We start from the raw sequence: 19,106 nt of genomic DNA, 5'->3' as shown, positions 1-19,106 counted from the left end.
TGAGGCTGTTACCGTGAAAGAAGAAGAAGAGAAAGACGTTTCAGTGAAAGAAGAGGAGGATGTTATTGTGAAAGAAGAGGAGGAAGATGCAGTTTTTGGAGTGGAGGATGAAGTGAAAGAAGATGAAGACGTTTTTGGAATGAAAGATGAAGAGGGGGAGATTACTGTCACATTAGAGGAGGACGAAGAAGAGAAGACTGGAGAACTGATTAACACCAGTAAATACAGTGAGTACTATCTAATAAAACAGGGACATTGATCTGATTAACACCAGTAAATACAGTGAGTACTATCTAATAAAACAGGGACATTGATCTGATTAACACCAGTAAATACAGTGAGTACTATCTAATAAAACAGGGACATTGATCTGATTAACACCAGTAAATACAGTGAGTACTATCTTATAAAACAGGGACATTGATCTGATTAACACCAGTAAATACAGTGAGTACTATCTAATAAAACAGGGACATTGATCTGATTAACACCAGTAAATACAGTGAGTACTATCTAATAAAACAGGGACATTGATCTGATTAACACCAGTAAATACAGTGAGTACTATCTAATAAAACAGGGACATTGATCTGATTAACACCAGTAAATACAGTGAGTACTATCTAATAAAACAGGGACATTGATCTGATTAACACCAGTAAATACAGTGAGTACTATCTAATAAAACAGGGACATTGATCTGATTAACACCAGTAAATACAGTGAGTACTATCTAATAAAACAGGGACATTGATCTGATTAACACCAGTAAATACAGTGAGTAATATCTAATAAAACAGGGACATTGATCTGATTAACACCAGTAAATACAGTGAGTACTATCTTATAAAACAGGGACATTGATCTGATTAACACCAGTAAATACAGTGAGTACTATCTAATAAAACAGGGACATTGATCTGATTAACACCAGTAAATACAGTGAGTACTATCTAATAAAACAGGGACATTGATCTGATTAACACCAGTAAATACAGTGAGTACTATCTAATAAAACATGGACATTGATCTGATTAACACCAGTAAATACAGTAAGTACTATCTAATAAAACAGGGACATTGATCTGATTAACACCAGTAAATACAGTGAGTACTATCTAATAAAACATGGACATTGATCTGATTAACACCAGTAAATACAGTGAGTACTATCTAATAAAACAGGGACATTGATCTGATTAACACCAGTAAATACAGTGAGTACTATCTAATAAAACAGGGACATTGATCTGATTAACACCAGTAAATACAGTGAGTACTATCTAATAAAACAGGGACATTGATCTGATTAACACCAGTAAATACAGTGAGTACTATCTAATAAAACAGGGACATTGATCTGATTAACACCAGTAAATACAGTGAGTACTATCTAATAAAACAGGGACATTGATCTGATTAACACCAGTAAATACAGTGAGTACTATCTAATAAAACAGGGACATTGATCTGATTAACACCAGTAAATACAGTGAGTACTATCTAATAAAACAGGGGCATTGATCTGATTAACACCAGTAAATACAGTGAGTACTATCTTATAAAACAGGGACACAAACTCTGCAGATGTTGAACTAATGTGTGATTTTTAAAAGGGCATTCTACACTTGAATATATTTTTGTACTGTATGAATTGTTCATGACGTCCTCCAGGGATTTATAAACTTTTCCTGTTGAAAAGTGATATATAAATACAGTAAAGTATAAACACACTAATGGGAAACAAATAAATGTTTTGAGCAAAATAGTGTTTTTTTAACAACTGCAAACTAGAAGGGGTGAGTGATGTCATAGTAAGGCCTCCAAGGAGTTGGCTTGATGGGAAGTCGTGATGTCATCCAATAGGAGACTGATATTCATGTGAATATTCATTATTCTTTTTAAAATCCTTCCTGTTCTGTCAAGTTGGTTGTTGATCATTGCTAGAAAGCCGTTTTCAAGTCTTGCATTGACTTTCAAGATGATTTAAGTCCAAACTGTAACTAGGCCACTCAGGAACATTCAATGTCATCTTGGTAAGCTCCTCCAGTGTAGATTTGGCCTTGTGGTTTAGGTTATTGTCCTGTTAGGACAGTTTTTTGTATTCAGATCTCTGAAATGCTCTCTACCTACGTAACATTTAGTGTCTCCTTATGTTACGCTGGGGAAACAGTTTTCATGGGCACAGAAATCCTAAATCATTTCAGAGTTTGCTAAATCCAATGGTTCTAACCAAGAGTCACCTTAACTTTATTGACAACACCCAAATGGATACTGTCATTAACGTGGTTCTTCAATAATTACACATAATTCTTAATACTGTAGCTGTTTATTTACAGTCACATGTTCAACTATCATCAGCTGATCCACAATCATTTTCTGAATGACAGTCACATGACAAACATCACGACATGCAACAACAACCAAAGTGCTTCTTCATTCATTACTCTGGTAAAGACAGTTATGCCGTGCTCCACGTTGGATCCAACATCCCAAACAAATCGATGTTTATAATGTGTTACTGTCTGGCTGATTTACAGTAGGGTCTCATTACTCTGTTTGTGCACAGAGATACACTCCACGTTGGATCCAACATCCCTACTTTGCTCATAATGTGTAGAGAACTGTTCCTTGATGGATAGGCTATTGTTCAACACACAGAGATATTTTCCTTTATTCAGGACATTTAGAATGACAACACATTACAGAGTAGCCTAGTGGGATTATTCACAAAATTATCTGGTGATCAGGTTATGAAACGTCACGACAGACATTTTAGTGTCCATGTTTCACCTGAAATATTAAATGATTTATAGTCCTACGTCTATGTCGTTGTTAGATAAAGTTATGGGTCCTACAGTAGGTCTATGTTATTGTTAGGTGAAGTTATGGGCCAATTTGTTAAACACTTAGTGTACAAACCCTCATTGTCAGGCTGATGTTAAAGCTAGCCAAAGAGCATTTTACTGGTTGAAGTGTTTTTTAAGTGTAAAGCAGTTGATTTGCGACAATAACACAAACATATTAAGCAGGAGGTTCAAACGAGCTTTACAATTATAATCCAAAAGTAATGTGAAATGCACTCATATGCAACCTGTAAATGGAGGCTATTTTTGCTGTCAGCCTATGAGAACTCTCCTGAGTTTTCCCCCACAGTGCTGAATTAGTGAATAGACAGAACTTAATGTGAGTTTACTTGAGTAGCACTCCTCATCTTGTCCTGATAGTGCGCTGTAATATTCAGAATACATTGTGAAAAACGATCATCTTCGCTCACCATTTTTGCTCCAGGCAGATATACTACATCCATAACTAGTGGTTTCCTCATTACCAGATATACTACATCCATAACTAGTGGTTTCCTCATTACCAGATATACTACATCCATAACTAGTGGTTTCCTCATTACCAGATATACTACATCCATAACTAGTGGTTTCCTCATTAGCAGATATACTACATCCATAACTAGTGGTTTCCTCATTACCAGATATACTACATCCATAACTAGTGGTTTCCTCATTAGAATGGAGGAGTTTCTACAACCAAATTGCGTGTGCATCGCTGCAATTTTAGCAAACACAGAAAGGGGCCTATATTGGAGGCCAAAAGTCATCTGGCACACTGCTTAGGTCTTGACTGTCTTGTCAAATGTTGTACAACTTCATGGGTACTCTCTGGTCATCCCTTTTTACCTCAAATAAACAGTGGATTTCTGCTGTTGTGGGCATTTAACCATCTGTATGACTTTGTTGTTCACACAGGAGAGAGACGGGACTATCGTGGATCCTCTGGGGAGCCTCAACAACCTCATGATGCTGAAGAGGCAGAGAAGAGTCTCTCCAGATCAGAACTCCTCAAGAAACACCTGCAGAGACCCACAGGGAAGAAATCTTACTTCTGCTCTGACTATGGGAAAAGATTCAACTCCTCAGTAAAACTTAAAATACATCAAAGAATTCACACTGAAGAGAAACCTTTTGGCTGTACTCAATGTGGGAAGAGTTATGCCCTGTCAGGTAGCCTGATATCACATCAGAGAACACACACAGGAGAGAAACCTTTTAGCTGTACTCAGTGTGGGAAGAGTTTTGTTAATTCTAGCTGTCTGAAGAGACACCAGATAACACACACAGGAGAGAAAGCTTTTAGCTGTAATCAATGTGGAAAGAGTTATAGAGAGTCAGGTAGCCTGAAATCACATCAGAGAACACACACAGGAGAGAAACCTTTTAGCTGTACTCAATGTGGGAAGCGTTTTTTTCGTTCTAGCTGTCTGAAGAAACACCAGAAAACACACACAGGAGAGAAACCTTTTAGCTGTAATCAATGTGGGAAGAGTTTTACCCAGTCAAGAAACCTGATATCACATCAGAGAACACACACAGGAGAGAAACCTTTTAGCTGTAATCAATGTGGGAAGAGTTTTACCCAGTCAGGTAGCCTGATATCACATCAGAGAACACACACAGGAGAGAAACCTTTTAGCTGTAATCAATGTGGAAGAAGTTATGCCCTGTTAGGTAGCCTGACAGCACATCAGAGAACACACACAGGAGAGAAACCTTTTAGCTGTACTCAATGTGGGAAGAGTTTTTTTCGTTCTAGCTGTCTGAAGAGACACCAGAAAACACACACAGGAGAGAAACCTTTTAGCTGTAATCAATGTGGAAAGAGTTATACCCAGTCAAGAAGCCTGATATCACATCAGAGAACACACACAGGAGAGAAACGAGAGAAACCATATAGCTGTACTCAATGTGGGAAGAGTTTTTTTCGTTCTAGCAGTCTGAAGGTACACCATAGAACACACACAGGAGAGAAATCATATAGCTGTACTCAATGTGGGAAGAGTTTTTTTTGTTCTAGCAGTCTGAAGGTACACCATAGAACACACACAGGAGAGATACGAGAGAAATCATATAGCTGTACTCAATGTGGGAAGAGTTTTTTTCGTTCTAGCAGTCTGAAGGTACACCATAGAACACACACAGGAGAGAAATCATATAGCTGTACTCAATGTGGGAAGAGTTTTTTTTGTTCTAGCAGTCTGAAGGTACACCATAGAACACACACAGGAGAGATACGAGAGAAATCATATAGCTGTACTCAATGTGGGAAGAGTTTTTTTCGTTCTAGCCATCTGAAGAGACACCATAGAACACACACAGGAGAGAAACCTTTTAGCTGTGATCAATGTGGGAAGAGTTTTACTACATCTAGCAGTCTGACTAAACACCAGAGAACACACACAGGAGAGAAACCTTATGGCTGTGATCAGTGTGACAAGAGATACTTTGATAAAAGATCTCTGATCAAACATCAGAAAATACATGAAGGAGTTGTTCCATGATATCAATGAAATAATGTCACAATGTAGAATGTTTAAACATTGTAGTAGGAGTATTTTAATGATGTCACAATGTAGAACCCTAAATGTTTGTCCCCTGTTCTATTGATTTCAACATGATATGGATATTAGCCTCAGGGGGAAAATCCAGGCTCTGAAATGGAAGAGTTACTATTTATGAGATTTAACAAAAAGTGACAAAAAAAATGTATTACACTTACCATGTTGGTGACCCACTTGAATCAAAATGCAACACTTTGAAATGTTTAGGTTTTCAATATATCACCAACTGTTTCTGCTTATTGGTTATTGATTTGGACACGTTAAAACTGTGTTTTGACATTGGGGATATCCCACCTAGCAACATGTCATTGAAAAGACGTTGAAAATAAGACTATGCCCGACATCCAATATATGTTCGTTGTAGTTGAAAGTGAAAGTTGAAAAGAGGTCTTTTCTGGTCGTTTTTTCAATGACTTGAAAACAGCTTCATTTCAACGTACTTGCAGCCTATACACATGGACGCAGTATAATAAATTGGTCTATAATCAATTTTATTAACAATCCTACATCACTCCAGTATTTATTTACAACATTCAAGTGCTAATTGTCTTTATTCCACTACTGAAGAAGCATGACTCAAATCACCTCATATTTATAAAAAATAAAATTAAAAAGTACAATTTTTTTTTAATGAAATATATGCATTCACTACTGTACGTCGCTCTGGATAAGAGCGTCTGCTAAATGACTAAAATGTAAAATGTAAAAAATTAAAAACATTCAGCCTGACAAAATCAGATTTTTTTTTATTATTTATGCCTCACCATTAGGTTCATTATTGTCAATATGTATTAACAAAGGGGTGTACATTTGGTTTTGATATTTCATATTTACAATTCATGTAATACTTATTCATGCAACCAACTGACAAGTTTTGGGTACAATTATATTGATATTGTTATCCTGCTTTTAGAATATCAGGGTTCATTCTCAGATGTGCCAAACCAAATGTACTAGAGCATGACATTGGGGACTGGGCCCCGATCCAACAACATGCCTATCTAGTGAACCCTGAATAGAGAGAGAAGCTCTGCAGTGAGGTGGAAAGTTACTATGGATATTGCAGGAGTTTCCTCTTGAAATCAGACATGTCTGTGGTGAGGACAACTTGGTTGCTGATTGTCTCAAGGGTGGGCAGTTAAAAAGTTGAGTGTTTTGTGTTTAGCCAGTGCGTTGCCATGGATCACAATTTATTATGACTGCATGTTTTTCCGTATTGGAGATGAGTTTTGTTTGGGCTCGTTCCAAGGGGACGAGAGTTCTAGAAGCTAGTGAGTTTTAGGAAGACGAGAGTTCTAGAAGCTAGTGAGTTTTAGGAAGACGAGTTCTAGAAGCTAGTGAGTTTTAGGAAGACGAGAGTTCTAGAAGCTAGTGAGTTTTAGGAAGACGAGAGTTCTAGAAGCTAGTGAGTTTTAGGAAGACGAGAGTTCTAGAAGCTAGTGAGTTTTAGGAAGGATTCTATGGAAAGAAAAAGGACAAAAGATACTATTGTATATTATTATTTAGAAATACGTGTTTTTTCTTCTTTTTAATTGATGACAGCCAGTAGACACCATGTTTATATTGGTGAAGGTGATGCATTGTAGTTGATTATAATGGGAAATTAAGTTGTTTTCTGTTGGTGGTAAGCAAACTTGTCCAAAAGAAATATAGGACATATTTGTTGTCTTAAGGGGGAAGGTGTTACAGGCTTTGGTTTTTCCATTTATGTTTTGAGGTTGGACTTTAGCTCGTCTAGCTCGTTAGCACGTCTAGCTCGTTAGCACGTCTAGCTCGTTAGCACGTCTAGCACGTTTAGCTCGTTAGCACGTCTAGCTCGTTAGCACGTCTAGCTCGTTAGCCCGTCTAGCTCGTTAGCCCGTCTAGCTCGTTAGCACGTCTAGCTCGTTAGCACGTCTAGCTTCGTTAGCCCGTCTAGCTCGTTACCACGTCTAGCTCGTTACCACGTCTAGCTTCGTTAGCCCGTCTAGCTTCGTTAGCTCGTCTAGCTCGTTAGCCCGTACAGCTCGTTAGCACGTAGGACGCACTGATTGGTGTCACCTCGTTAGTCAGTATGTGTTACACCTGTGCTGGCTTGTCCATCTCGTTAGTGGGAAGGTGTTTCACCTGAGCTGGTCCAGGTTCTATTTAAGAGTGTCTGGCCCAGTGCTCCTGTTGTCTTGATACATGTGGAGAGTCAACACCTTTAGTTGCGCCACCTTTTTGGTTTGCTTCCTGTCTTTAAGTTTGGTGTGGGTTTTTATGTTGTTTTCCTCTTCTTGGGCAGATTTAGTGGGTCTCATGGTGGGTATCTTTTAGGTCCCAGTTGTTGTTACTAGTCAACTTTCAGTGGACACTGAGAGAGCAAAACTGCAACATTGTTATAATACTTTTATTGCATCAAATGGTTGTTTTATGCAACAGAATGGAGGGTTCTTAGAACTATTGTGTCTGTGTGTTCTACTGAGGATGGGCCTCTGGGAGAAAACACTGACAGGAGATTTACAATGTCTTTTGGGTGATTAAACCTAGAGACTGCATTCCAGAGCATGAGTTAATGTTTCTGTTCTATATGGTACCAGGGAGAGATGACCTCAGGGCCAGACCCTGGTCTCTACATAAAGAGTACTGTTTTTACAGCAGATACTGTCTGCTGAGAATTATAAGTATCTTTCATACAAATCTTAACCTTGTGACCCGTTCTATACATCTGTTGTTGGTCATGTAGGTTAAAAGGGGTGTGTCTTGGCTGTAAAAGACCTTTGTATCATGGCTCTCAACGAATCATCTGGGGGTGATTCATCTCTCAATGAATCATCTGGGGGTGGTTCATCTCTCAACGAATCATCTGGGGGTGATTCATCTCTCAATGAATCATCTGGGGGTGATTCATCTCTCGACGAATCATCTGGGGGTGATTCATCTCTCAACGAATCATCTGGGGGTGATTCATCTCTCAACGAATCATCTGGGGGTGATTTGTCGACCAGCCATCATTTTCGTAGAACACTCAATTGATTCACTTTATATGTGTGTGTTGTATTGACCTGCTCCCGTATTAATAAGTGAATAAAGATTTAGTTTTAGAATAACGCTGACTTGTGTGATAAGTTTGTTTCCTCAATTGATATTAAAGAAATTAACCTCCACATTTGGCGACGGGGATGTGAATCTTGACCTGACTCCTGACGACCTGGGTAAATGACCTGGCTCCTGACGACCTGGGTAAATGACCTGGCTCCTGATGACCTGGGTAAATGACCTGACTCCTGATGACCTGGGTCAATGACCTGGCTCCTGATGACCTGGGTAAATGACCTGACTCCTGATGACCTGGGTCAATGACCTGGCTCCTGATGACCTGGGTAAATGACCTGACTCCTGACGACCTGGGTAAATGACCTGGCTCCTGATGACCTGGGTAAATGACCTGGCTCCTGACGACCTGGGTAAATGACCTGGCTCCTGATGACCTGGGTAAATGACCTGACTCCTGACGACCTGGGTCAATGACCTGACTCCTGACGACCTGGGTAAATGACCAGGCTCCTGATGACCTGGGTCAATGACCTGGCTCCTGACGACCTGGGTAAATGACCTGGCTCCTGACGACCTGGGTAAATGACCTGACGACCTGGGTAAATGACCTGGCTCCTGATGACCTGGGTAAATGACCTGACTCCTGATGACCTGGGTAAATGACCTGACTCCTGACGACCTGGGTAAATGACCTGGCTCCTGACGACCTGGGTAAATGACCTGACTCCTGATGACCTGGGTAAATGACCTGACTCCTGACGACCTGGGTAAATTACCTGACTCCTGATGACCTGGGTAAATGACCTGACTCCTGATGACCTGGGTAAATGACCTGGCTCCTGATGACCTGGGTAAATGACCTGGCTCCTGACGACCTGGGTAAATGACCTGGCTCCTGACGACCTGGGTAAATGACCTGACGACCTGGGTAAATGACCTGACGACCTGGGTAAATGACCTGACTACCTGGGTAAATGACCTGACGACCTGGGTAAATGACCTGACGACCTGGGTAAATGACCTGACTCCTGACGACCTGGGTAAATGACCTGACGACCTGGGTAAATGACCTGGCTCCTGACGACCTGGGTAAATGACCTGACTCCTGACGACCTGGGTAAATGACCTGACTCCTGACGACCTGGGTAAATGACCTGACGACCTGGGTAAATTACCTGGCTCCTGACGACCTGGGTAAATGACCTGACAACCTGGGTAAATGACCTGACTCCTGACGACCTGGGTAAATGACCTGACTCCTGACGACCTGGGTAAATGACCTGACGACCTGGGTAAATGACCTGGCTCCTGACGACCTGGGTAAATGACCTGGCTCCTGATGACCTGGGTAAATGACCTGGCTTCTGATTACCTGGGTAAATGACCTGACTCCTGATGACCTGGGTAAATGACCTGACTCCTGATGACCTGGGTAAATGACCTGGCTCCTGATGACCTGGGTAAATGACCTGGCTCCTGACGACCTGGGTAAATGACCTGGCTCCTGACGACCTGGGTAAATGACCTGACGACCTGGGTAAATGACCTGACTCCTGACGACCTGGGTAAATGACCTGACGACCTGGGTAAATGACCTGGCTCCTGACGACCTGGGTAAATGACCTGACTCCTGACGACCTGGGTAAATGACCTGACTCCTGACGACCTGGGTAAATGACCTGACGACCTGGGTAAATGACCTGGCTCCTGACGACCTGGGTAAATGACCTGACTCCTGACGACCTGGGTAAATGACCTGACGACCTGGGTAAATGACCTGACGACCTGGGTAAATGACCTGACTCCTGACGACCTGGGTAAATGACCTGACGACCTGGGTAAATGACCTGACTCCTGACGACCTGGGTAAATGACCTGGCTCCTGACGACCTGGGTAAATGACCTGACTCCTGATGACCTGACTCCTGATGACCTGGGTAAATGACCTGACGACCTGGGTAAATGACCTGACTCCTGACGACCTGGGTAAATGACCTGACTCCTGACGACCTGGGTAAATGACCTGGCTCCTGATGACCTGGGTAAATGACCTGACTCCTGATGACCTGGGTAAATGACCTGACGACCTGACTCCTGACGACCTGGGTAAATGACCTGACGACCTGACTCCTGATGACCTGGGTAAATGACCTGACTCCTGACGACCTGGGTAAATGACCTGGCTCCTGATGACCTGGGTAAATGACCTGACTCCTGATGACCTGGGTAAATGACCTGGCTCCTGACGACCTGGGTAAATGACCTTGCTCCTGACGACCTGGGTAAATGACCTGGCTCCTGACGACCTGGGTAAATGACCTGGCTCCTGACGACCTGGGTAAATGACCTGGCTCCTGACGACCTGGGTAAATGACCTGGCTCCTGACGACCTGGGTAAATGACCTGGCTCCTGACGACCTGGGTAAATGACCTGGCTCCTGACGACCTGGGTAAATGACCTGACTCCTGACGACCTGGGTAAATGACCTGGCTCCTGACGACCTGGGTAAATGACCTGACTCCTGATGACCTGACTCCTGATGACCTGGGTAAATGACCTGACGACCTGGGTAAATGACCTGACTCCTGACGACCTGGGTAAATGACCTGACTCCTGACGACCTGGGTAAATGACCTGGCTCCTGATGACCTGGGTAAATGACCTGACTCCTGATGACCTGGGTAAATGACCTGACGACCTGACTCCTGACGACCTGGGTAAATGACCTGGCTCCTGACGACCTGGGTAAATGACCTGGCTCCTGATGACCTGGGTAAATGACCTGACTCCTGATGACCTGGGTAAATGACCTGGCTCCTGACGACCTGGGTAAATGACCTGGCTCCTGACGACCTGGGTAAATGACCTGACGACCTGGGTAAATGACCTGACTCCTGACGACCTGGGTAAATGACCTGGCTCCTGACGACCTGGGTAAATGACCTGGCTCCTGATGACCTGGGTAAATGACCTGACAACCTGGGTAAATGACCTGGCTCCTGACGACCTGGGTAAATGACCTGTCTCCTGACGACCTGGGTAAATGACCTGACGACCTGGGTAAATGACCTGGCTCCTGATGACCTGGGTAAATGACCTGGCTCCTGATGACCTGGGTAAATGACCTGACGACCTGGGTAAATGACCTGGCTCCTGACGACCTGGGTAAATGACCTGGCTCCTGACGACCTGGGTAAATGACCTGGCTCCTGATGACCTGGGTAAATGACCTGGCTCCTGGTGACCTGGGTAAATGACCTGACGACCTGGGTAAATGACCTGTCTCCTGACGACCTGGGTAAATGACCTGACGACCTGGGTAAATGACCTGGCTCCTGACGACCTGGGTAAATGACCTGGCTCCTGACGACCTGGGTAAATGACCTGTCTCCTGATGACCTGGGTAAATGACCTGGCTCCTGATGACCTGGGTAAATGACCTGGCTCCTGACGACCTGGGTAAATGGTGCACGAGGGATCCCTCTAACTTGGGATCTGAGGGAGACCACACTTGGGGAACAGAGCAGATGAACCCACCTTTAATCTGAGTGGATACCACAACTCAAACCTAGTTTTTTTTTAAAGAATGAGGTGAGCAAAACATGCAAGTGCAGGCTCAGAGTGTGTATTCCTGTGTGTGATATATTTAGGCTGAATATCGATATAAGATTATATCCTGATATTTTTTCCGCAAAGTGAGAGCAAATGTTCAGTCAAAGTCAAAGCCAGATATGACATGTCTCAAGTAGTTTTATTGAAAGCGGCTATTTCAGTGAACAGTTGAAAAATCAAATGAATAAATAATAAACAGGGCTCTTCACCTGGTTCAGATTAAATGCTCAGCTGTTCAAATAACAACAACATGTAAACATAAACACTGTAGAACAACAGGACGACCTTTTTGAAATCAAAGCTCCATAAGGTGCACATTTAAATAAATACAAATATCTTAAACAAAAATAGCCTATAAAATAAAATAGGCCTGTCTTTTTCTGAAATAAATATTATATATATTTATGAGAAAAGTCAACTTTTTTTTCGTTTGACAACTTTTAAATGGCTTATTAAAATCAAATTACAGATTTCTTCTCCTTTCTAACAAATCCACAGATGCAAATAACGAACATTACAAAATAATAAAATATGACAAACCCTAGTAAGGGCAGCAATTATATATAAATAAAGAACAAAATAAAGTGCTCAGTTTGACAAAATGTGTTTTAAACATCAGCCTGAGATTACCATTTGCTTTTTGTTAACTCAATTTCTTATCTGAACAGCCTCAACCAGTTGCACAAGAAACAGACTATCAACTCAATAAACATTTTCCCCCTCTTTTTTTACTTTGATAAACAGTAATGCTGTCTTGAGGTAGACATTAGAAGACAAGCGTGTCCTCCTTCGTTTAAAGATTTTGTGCGAGAAACACCAGCCTGTCAACGGCATCCGGCTTCAGAGATGCTCTGTGGCAGGTCACGATATTGCCACTGCAGCTGAAAACCCTTTCGGAGGGTGAACTGGTAGCTGGTACCAAGAGATACTTTTTTTGCCAGGTGGCTCAGAGCTGGAAAGACAACTTCATGATCCTTCCACCACTTGAGGGGATCAGTGTCACTCTCCACACTTGCTGACTGCAAGTAACTTGACAGTTCATTTTCAATAGCCTCCCTCTTGGTTGGTGGTGCAGTGGTGGTGGCTGTGCGCTGCTTGAAGAAGCTTGCCAGTGTCTTAGCTTTTGGTGCCACTGCTGCTTCTCCATCTGCAGGCTCAGGCACAGTTGGCACACGTAGGTAAGGCGGTTGACAGCTGCTCTGATCAGCCAGTAGCGTCTCCACCTCCAAGACAGCTCTGTGCTTCAATGCATCAACTTTTTCACTTACGATATAGGTGGCCCTGAAGCGTGGATCCACAAATGAAGCCATCTCCAATAGGTCAGTAGTGGCTGGGTCAGAATACTTGCGGTTGAGGTACTCAACAATGCTGGTCTTGATCGATTTGCAAAGCTCGCTATCACCCTCTTCACATGCCAGGAGACTTTCGTTAAAAAGGTGCAGCACAGGTTTTACATATGATAGAGTGACGTACTCCTCACCTGACAAAGCATCGGTAAAGTCCTGGAGAGGTTTCAGGACCTTTTGGACTGCTTCTAGGACCTCTAAGTCCTGCCAGGTAGGGACAAGGTGCCTGGTCTTTTTGTCATTAGACAGGACTTTGGCCAGTGCTCCTTCCTGCTCCAGGACTCTCTCTATCATCTGCTGCCTTGATCCCCAGCGTGTGGCAGACTCGGTTATGAGTTGGTGACTTGGCAGACCCAGCTGAATCTGGACTTCAGCAAGATGTCTCCTTTTCTTCCAGCTCTACCAAAAACAGCTTACAATTCTCTTGCACAGAGAAATGGCCCGGGTGACGCGCTTGTCATTCATGCCATGTCCTGTCAGAAACATAAAAAAAACTATTAAACAAATGTGCTTATGCGAGAAAATTTGACTCTGTTTTCACTTTAACACACTCATACAACTAAGTGCTTTCCAAAATCAAGCTTTAGAAATATTCTACATTAATATTTTCTTGTTTCATAGTTTATTTTTTTTAAATCAACGCCAGTCCTAATCATAAATATCAAATATTATATTCATTTATTTTGTGAATTTGAATCCTGTAAGTGATTTTTATGTATTATTATTTGTGTATAATTTATAAATGATGACTATACTGTATGTACATTTACTGATGTTTCGTTCTTGTTGTTGTTCTTAGTATTTATGTTTAGTATTTAATGCTACTTCATATTTCTACTCCACTAAAAACTCCACAATGTTTAGGCCTACCTACGTGTCAACATTAGTTTCTAGTTACTTTGCAGTTGGCTCTTCAATCCAGAGAAAAAACTATAGTCTATCATAATAACTAAATATGTTACCTTGATGATATCAACAGGCTAACCAGCAATTTAAAGTCATAATTACCTCACCTTTACCAGCTGTAACATTAAAGTGGTAAACACATCAATGCATCACTAATTCTTATCCAATAACCTAATAAATATGGTTCTGAAATCTACCATCCTGTATTGTAAGTGATTTTACTTTTAGCACTTTATGTTTTGTGTTTTATTAATCAATTTTTGGCCAAGACAGCAGCATAAAACAAAAAAGTTGCAGACAGACACAAAGCAAAATAATGAAAAACTAATATTTTAATATGTTTTTTTCTTTAAAGTAAAATATGTGAATAGTCCTTAATAAAACACTGCACTCCCCAATAGCCAAGTGTAGTCTGACCGAAGCACTGCATCCTCATCGTTCAGCTCCACCGCTCTGACCACGTCGCTCCCGTTGGCGGTTGTTATAGCAACCGGATGCTTTTCTTGGAGTTTCCCAGCTTGCGTCCTGCGAGGCCTCAGCTATATGCTCACCGGTGTGATCCTGGGGGGAAATAACTTGTTTTGGAGACACGACGCTGTTTTCATCTCCCCCAGTCGTTGAATGAAGTGAACATGTCACGCTTCATGTAAAGGCTCACATTGTCCTGCTCGACCCACATATCGCTGGTCAACGCCAAAATGGGTCCCGTTAGCGAGCCGGTCAGCAAGGCTCTGCCTGACTTCAGTGGACATTTGTGGCAGTGCTTCTCGTGTAAAGTAGTTGGGAAGCTCATATCTCGGGTCCATAGTTTTCAGTAGCTTTTTTGAATCCGACTTGTTCCACAGTTGCAACAGGGACCATATCTTTAGCAATGTGATAGGACACCGCTGTAGTTATAGTACACCACTTGCCAATTTTCTTTTCATAAAGGCTCACTGCGGGAAAATGAAGTTTGCAGTGAGCTTTGTTTCGGGGCTTTTTCGGGTTGTCGACGGCTTGCGGCTGGGGCTTCTGCAGCGCGCAGTTTCACACACTCTTCGTATTGCAGTTTGTGCCACTGTTTTAGGTGGTGAAAAAGATTTGTAGTGCTTCCACCCCTGGCTGTAACTTTTTTTTATGGCACTGCCTACATATAACGTGATTTTGTTGCTCATCTGATACTTTGAATCCGAACCATCTCCAAATTACTGAGCCAATGCTTTTTCTTTTACTAACCAATTCCTCGTCAAAACGCTCCGCAGACGCTGTTGCTTCCTCCATGTTTGTTGAAGTGTCTGTTCCTGCCCCTCCGCCCTCTGTGCATGAAAGAGGAGGCGCGGGGAGCAGCGCAGAGAGCTCCGGGTCTGCAGCTTGCTTGGAGCAAGGATCAAAGCGCAAATTTCAACTATATCGATATATGCGAAATGGTCTAATTTCATATCACATTTAAAATATATATCGATATATTTTTTATATCAATATATCGCCCAGCCCTAGTCAGGCTGATAAGAACAATTCTTATTTTGTATAACGGGTCACTTAGGATGGCAGTAGCATTGTTGACGAAATGCAGGCATCGCAGCAGAATTAGGAAGCGGTCTTGGGAAAAGAGGGTGGCAAAGAAGGGAGTTGCAAACATAGGATCTGTGCTCCAGTATTCTCTTAGGGAGTTGTTCTTTACTATCCCCATGAGGAGGACTGTCACCAGGAAGGTATACATTTCACTCATTGTGGTTGTCACCCATTTAGCGAGTTTCCCCCTCACTCCTGGCTCTCTCTTCTCCTGTAGCTCCAAGGCATAGCGATTGGTCTCCTGTACTATGGTTTCCCACCAGCTCCTCTGTCAGAAACAACTTGAAGCACTCTGCCTCAGATGGAAATGGACTCCAGACTGGGACTCATCAAAACAAACAGCAGGGCCAGGAGGGGTGAAATGACTGGTGGCCTTCCAGCTACCACAGAACTCCTGTACTTCATCCACTGTCGGTCTCCCTCCATCACCACCAGCATCTTCAAAGGGACCTGGTACTTGGTCAGTGGACAAGGGAACCTCAGATTCAGGGTTCTCAATGGCTACAAGGTTGGGGGGGGGGGGCAGCTCCTCACTGTCAGAATCTGATTCCTGACTTTCAGACTCAGACTCATTGTCAGAATAAAAATAAAAAAATCTCCAGAATTTCCACATTTGTGAGTTGTCTCCTTTTGAAAGACATTGCTAATGCTACAGCTTAGCTCACTAGCTACATACATAAACAACAACACTGAATTGCTCAGAGTGAGAGGGGACGTGATTGACTGCCGGCATGCGTCACTTGTATCAATAAATCACCATCAGAAAATGTTTTGTGAGGTAATTATTTGTGTATTTATTGTTTTATTCACATGTTTTCAATTCTGGGTGACAAATCATGCATTCCGATTCTTGCATAGATTGTAATGGGCACATATTATGTGTGTAAAATACTTATTTGAAGGTTATACTGATTATGATGAGCTAAGCTAATTCCAGCTATGTGTATGGAGCCATGTTTGTTGACATACAATGCATTCTGGGTTTCACGTAATCATCCGTTTGACCAAAGATGTTATAACAAAATGAGGTGAGTAAGAGTTCACTCATTTTTTGAGGACTTCCGGAAATGAATGGTGGGATGTGAACGACGGTAGATGACACACCCCTTCAACACTATAAACAGACCGAACTCATCTTGTCTTTTATTATCTTCGGTTTCTGTGAGGGAAAAATGCATGGCTGCTCGCTGAAACTAATCGACGGATTACTGTCGATTTCTAGAAAGTGTTTTACCTAATTATTTCGATCAATGGTGAGCTCACCCCGTGATGTGATTAATTATACATAGTAATTGCAATTAGCTAATTCATATTGTAGTTTACGTCAGCCGAGAGTTAGAAAATATGACTGCTTGTGTTGGGTCAATCTTTCTTCAGTTAGCGCTACGACAAATGTAGCCTACATTTTTTCCGGTTAGGATGATTGTGTTGTGCTATATATATATATATATATATATATATATATATATACTTCTGTGAATATCTGAACCATTTGCATCCAAAAATAAACTGCTCACATTCTGGAGATAAACTTTGTAAGGACTGTGTGTGTTTTGTGTAAATAGTTTCTGAAAAAAGTGTGTCCAGCTCAAACGCTGATTGTTGCGTCATTGTAAACTGTCCGTTCTAAATCAGTGTTCTAAATGAGCGTTCTAAACGAGCGTTCTAAATGAGTGTGTCCAGCTCAAACGCTGATTGTTGCGTCATTGTAAACTGTCCGTTCTAAATGAGTGTTCTAAATGAGTGTTCTAAATGAGTGTTCTAAATGAGTGTGTCCAGCTCAAACGCTGATTGTTGCGTCATTGTAAAGTGTCCGTTGTAACGGGGTTCCAACCTACTAATCAACCCGCTTCACTGTAGAACGGCTGGTAGGAATAATAACAATGGCTGGGCTGATGGGCACTTCAGTGAGTTGGAGCCTTTGATTGCCCTGCCTCTGGGAGCCTGTCGACTTGTTACATGATTACTGAGTGAAAGAGAGCCTATGAAAGTTTTCATGGAGGGTGGGGGACCCCTGGTGGCTGAACCTGAGATCAATGAGAGAACTTGTCAGAAAAAACGACAGAGTCCCACTTTCTCTGTCATTGTACAAAGTAGAGAGTGGGGAAAAAATGTGTAAAAATGGAATTTGTCAAAAAAAAAAAAAAAATAGTGAAAATTTAAATAGTGAAAAAGGATTAAAATAAAGTTCCAACATGAGATGATCAGACTGAACCAACTGCTATCTTAAAATGTTTATTCAGTTAGGAAACAGAGGATGTATTACATAAAGTTATCACACAATTAAAGTTATCACACAATTAAATAATAAATCCTCACTCACACAAGACAAACATGGCTTCATTATTGTTCACAGTTTATTATCATAGTTTCTCACAGATCCTGGCTTCCACTGTTAGAATGGCTGAGCGAGAGGAGGTGGGGCTTTTTTCATAGCCTGAGAGAGAGAGAGAGAGAGAGAGACATTCAGTTTTACTAGAGGGGTTGGGTGGCGCCCCCTGTTGGCTGAACCTGGGTGGGAGGTTCCCCCTTAGCAAGCAATGGACCCCAGCACACCACTGAAGCCATTAAGAACTATATTCAAAAACCCACCTGGTAACCTGTTCAATCACCAGGCACACGGCTCAACATAATTCAATGACAGAGACTGTGGACTTCGAATAATTTTGGGTAAAAAAAAAAAAATGGTGAAAATTAATAAAATGAAGTAGCAGCTGTCTTTGATATGCTCAAAATTAACTAACTGCTATCTTGAAATGTAGAGAAAGTGTTTTAAAATAGGCATCCTATCATTTGAAAATTAGTTGAAAGGCTAAGGGATTCTCTTCCTGAGAAGAAGCTGACAGCCTTCAAACAGAGCAAAAAAAGTGGTCCCAAACAATATGTCAAAATGAATAAAAAAATGATACAGCTGTCTTTAATAAGATCAAACTGAACTAACTGCTATCTTGAAATGTTGAAAAAGTGTTTTTAAATAGGCATCCTGTGGTTCGGGCTATGTATTTAGGTAGAGGGGTGTTTGTTTTATGTGGTCTCGGGCTATGTATTTAGGTAGAGGGGTGTTTGGTTTATGTGGTTCGGGCTATGTATTTAGGTAGAGGGGTGTTTGGTTTATGTGGTTCGGGCTATGTATTTAGGTAGAGGGGTGTTTTTGGTTTATGTGGTTCGGGCTATGTATTTAGGTAGAGGGGTGTTTGGTTTATGTGGTTCGGCTATGTATTTAGGTAGAGGGGTGTTTGGTTTATGTGGTTCGGGCTAT

Source organism: Salmo salar, unplaced genomic scaffold (genome assembly GCF_965601325.2).
Source record: "Salmo salar unplaced genomic scaffold, fSalSal1 ptg000743l, whole genome shotgun sequence".
In the NCBI taxonomy this organism is placed as follows: Eukaryota; Metazoa; Chordata; class Actinopteri; order Salmoniformes; family Salmonidae; genus Salmo; species Salmo salar.
This window is presented reverse-complemented; position numbering follows the sequence as displayed.